This window comes from Gossypium hirsutum, chromosome A09, assembly GCF_007990345.1.
Source record: "Gossypium hirsutum isolate 1008001.06 chromosome A09, Gossypium_hirsutum_v2.1, whole genome shotgun sequence".
In the NCBI taxonomy this organism is placed as follows: Eukaryota; Viridiplantae; Streptophyta; class Magnoliopsida; order Malvales; family Malvaceae; genus Gossypium; species Gossypium hirsutum.
Window position 1 is genome coordinate 19,102,937 of NC_053432.1, and position 4,456 is coordinate 19,107,392.

Sequence of the window (4,456 nt, forward strand, 5' to 3'; positions counted from 1 at the left end):
AAAACTCAGTGTGTAATCCCATATAAGCAAACAGTTAGAAAACAAGCATAGTCTGTGCCTAAGCCCTTTTGGTAACAGTGACAATATCAGTTTGGGCTTTAGCCCATCTCAATACAGAAACAGTCATGTGTTCGGGGCTTGGCCCATTGCAGTAACAATAAACAGTGCAGTAATAGTAAACAGTACAGTAACAGTAAACAGTATGCAAGTCCTACCCATCCAGCCTCTACACTCCATCTTCGTCCAACCCTACACTCCATGTGGGGATAAAATCAACCCACCCATCCCTACACTCCAAGTAGCACCGGTTGCGGCACTAAACAGTATTTGCAATAGAGCTACCAGTATAATAGGCTTAGAGCCATCAGTGATTTGCATCTGAGCTACCAGTACTGTACACTTCCTCCAATCATATGAAAACCCATCCCCATTCAATGCATTATTCAGTCATGTTTTGTCATATCATAGAATCATACGTGTATCCATTATAGTTTAAATAACATGCTAAAATACGGTCACACATGTACACATATATATATACAACAAATAGGGGCAAAATAGTCATTTTACCATATAAGGTCAAAACAGTCATTTACCACATAAGGGCAAGACAGTCCTTTTATCAATTAAGGGTCCAGGCACACTTACCGACCCAACAGTAGGTCCACAGTCGTCTAAGGCGACCCGTGCAACCTTAACTGTCAAACAATGAAAATAGGCCTAAGGCCCATACTGTGCTCCCATGTGGGCACACACGCCCATGTGGCCCACACAGCCTAAAAACAGCCTTGGTCGTATGGATTTCACAGCCTAGCCCTATATTCTCCATACGTCCATGTGGTTTACCCATGTGGGGCCCATATGCCTGTAGGGCCCACATGGCCCATTTCGGCCCACCATGGCCCAAAACGACCTCAAGCCATGAAATAGCTCATGGCTGACCTTAGCGATCTTACACCCACGTTTAGGTGTTTGTTTTACCACACGAGTGAGCGCACGCTCATGTTGCATCGACGGTCACTTATTTCGGCTTTTATTGATTTAATATTGTAACAGTGTGGTTACACATCTGTTCAGGAAAATGTGCACATCACTCTAGAGCACTCCAACCTTAATCAACCGATTTAGGTTTGCACCATTCATCCATTGCAGGAGCTGGTTATAGGTCCTTAGAAATCACGGAAAACGTAAATCAATTATAGAGAAGGGAAGTAATCGGTCTATCTCCACAACGATCACCCTATAAGATAAAGGCAGAGGCTTAGCACAAACTGACCCTAGAAAATATCGGTAGCAAAGAATACATTAGATGGAAACTAATAACATGGCAGAAAGAGCAGAAGGGAGAGAATAACTGTGTGCACTCAAACCTGATTGGTCAATTAATAATAGCTAAACCGACATGATATAGGTGGAGTATTTGGCCAAACCACCAAGTGAAAAGGGAAGGAATTGAGAGAGAGCATAGACGAGGAAAGGAGAAGTATTCGGTCAGCAAAAAACTGATTGAGGGAGGGGAGAAAGCAAGGGAATCGACCAAAGCAACAATATGCAAAAGAGGAAAATTGATGGCCTCAAGAGAATTGGGAGAGAGAGATAGAAAGCATTTGGCCACTGGGAAGGAAAAGAAGAATGAATGAAAAGCAAGAGACCCCAAAATGCTAACTCAAAACAAGCCAAAAGAAAGAGAGGCACAACCAAATTCCCTACCACCAATCGGTCTCCAAAGAAAAGAATCCCCAAAACTTTTGGCAGTAATCGAAATGAAGTGCTCCCACTCACCCAAAAGCCGAATCTTTTCCCCAAATTGATTTCTTTGAGAGCCTAAAGTCTCAATTCGTTACAACACTCCCTTCCCTCAACTCCCCATAATTTTTCCTAAAATCTCTCCTCAAATCCCTCAACCAATCGCTCCTCCCTCAACTACTCAGTTTGAATTCCATTCCAACACCTCAATGTTTCGGTCAAACCACAACACCTCCACATCATCGGCAGGAAAATAAAACACTCCTATGTGCCAGGCAGGACTCGAACTCAAGACCTCAGACATAGGTAACACGCCACTTATCCTCTAGACCAGCGGACCCTTTCTGTCATAAAATGCTGACATTAATTTAAAAGCCTACTAACTAAAGGCAAGGGTTTATTTCTTAAAAACAAAACATTTGCGCAAGCTAAGGCTTGAACTCAAGACTTCTCAGACACTTCCCAGAACACTTAACCGCTGAAGCAGACATGCATTTGTGTCACTTTCTTGCACAACTAAATATTTATAAACAACCTCCTAACTGTTCCCATGCTCAAAACCTAATACTTCTAGGCCCAAATTTAGGGCGTTACAAGCATGGCTCAATTCATTGCCACTAAGTTCCATATCTGCATGGCAAGAATTAGCAGAGAGATTTTGGTTAAGTATTTTCCACCTAGCAAAAATGCTAAGTTGAGGAACGAGATCACAACCTTCCAACAATTGGATGATGAGTCTTTGTATGAGGCTTGGGAATGATTCAAGGAGTTACTGCATAAGTTTCCTCATCATGGGATTTCTCATTGTATCCAGTTGGAGACATTTTATAATGGTCTCAATGCACATACAAGATTGATGGTAGATGCTTTTGCGAATGGTGCAATTTTGTTTAGATCTTATAATGAGGCTTATAAAATCATCGAGAGGATCGCAAGTAATAACTATAAATGGCCAACAAATAAAACAGCTTCAGGAAGACGTGTAGCCGGAGTTCATGTAGTTTTCCTTCACTTCGTTATCAGCTCAAGTATCGTCTATTTCCTCTATGTTAAAATAGTTTACTGCTAATAGTACTAATAGTTTTGTAGCTCAGCCATCAAGGCCGTACGAAATAATTTCCTGTCTGTACTGTGGGGAAGGTAATTCTTTTGAGAATTTCCATCAAATCCCGAGTCAGAACCAATATCAAAATAGGAGTGGACAAGGACCCTAGTCCAACTTCTACAAACCTTTATGGCACAATCATCCTAACTTTTCTTGGAGTAACCAAGGAAATAGACTGAATAACAACTTATTGCAGCATAGACCCAACCAATCTCAAGGGTTTAATCATTAAGCTCCAAAACCACCTCAAGCTGAGGCATCAAATAGTTTGGAGAACTTGTTGAAAGCGTACATGGCAAATAATGACGCTTTGATCCAAAACCAAGCAGCAACACTGAAAAATTTGGAAAACCAAATGGGTTTGTTAGCTACAGAGCTTCACAATAGACCGCAAGGAACCTTGTTGAGTGATACTGAGAATCCAAGAAATTTGGGTAAAGAACATATCAAGGCAGTGGCATTGCAAAGTGGTAAAATTTTGGAACCCCAATTGATTGATGTCAAAGATAAGCCCGTTGAGAAGAATCGACCAGCTGTTGAAATTCCTACACTGAAAGAATCAGAATCTGTAAAGACTGACAAGGTAAATCCTAACTTAGTGAATTCATATACTTTAACATCTTCATTAGATGCAACAACACAAGCAGAAATAAAAGATACAATTTAAGAAGTTTTTGGATGTTAAAGCAGTTGCACCGTTGGTGGAGGCTTTAGAACAAATGCCAATTATGTGAAGTTTATGAAGGATATACTATCCAAGAAGAAACGACTTAGTGAGTATGAGACTGTTACCTTGAAAAAGAAGAGTAGTGCATTCTACAGAACAAACTGTCACCGAAATTGAAAGACCCAGGAAGCTTTACTATACCCTGTATCATTGGTGAATCTTACTGTGGTAAAGCTTTGTGTGATTTAGGAGCAGGTATCAACTTGATGCCTAAGTCTATTTTAAGATGTTAGGGATAGGTGAAGTAAGACCTACAACTATGAGCTTCAACTAGAGAATCAGTCTTTAGCATATCCCGAGGGAAAGATCGAGGATGTTTTGGTAATTGATAAATTTATTTTTCTTACTGATTTCACTGTCTTAGGTTTTGAAGCAGATAAGGAAGTGCCGATCATCCTTGGGAGACCTTTCTTAGCCACGGGAAGAATGTTAATTGATGTACAGAAAGGTGAACTCACCATACGAGTTCCAGACGAGGTAACCTTTAACATTCTTAAAGCGATGAAATTTCTCGATCCGGCAGAAGAGTGTTTAGTTCTGGAAGAGATAGAAACCTTGGTTTCTATGGCAAGCAATTTTGAAGAAAATCCATTATAGAAAGACTTAGATCTCCTTTGGAGGATGAATAAGGTGAAGAAAACATGGCTTTGATGGAAGCCAATCCAAAAAATTTTATTCAATCCACACGATTGAACCGCTGGAGTTGGAAGTTAGAGAATTTGTGCAACCTAAGTTGTCAATCGAAGAACCTCCTAAACTCAAACTAAAGGTACTTCCTTTCCATTTGAAATACATTTATTTAGGTGACTGTTCTTCTTTTCCTGTGATTATTTCAACAAAAATGACGAAATATCAAGAGGAGCAATTAATTATTGTTC

The 4,456-nt window shown here is 40.2% G+C and overlaps 1 non-coding gene across 1 annotated transcript; it reads right to left on the bottom strand.

Annotated features, from left to right (window-relative positions):
- Window positions 1–2,437: 2,437 nt before the first annotated feature.
- LOC121207355 (small nucleolar RNA R71) lies at window positions 2,438–2,544 on the bottom strand. Its single transcript, XR_005902445.1, has one exon. It is a non-coding gene; the product is annotated as a small nucleolar RNA R71 (small nucleolar RNA).
- Window positions 2,545–4,456: the final 1,912 nt, after the last annotated feature.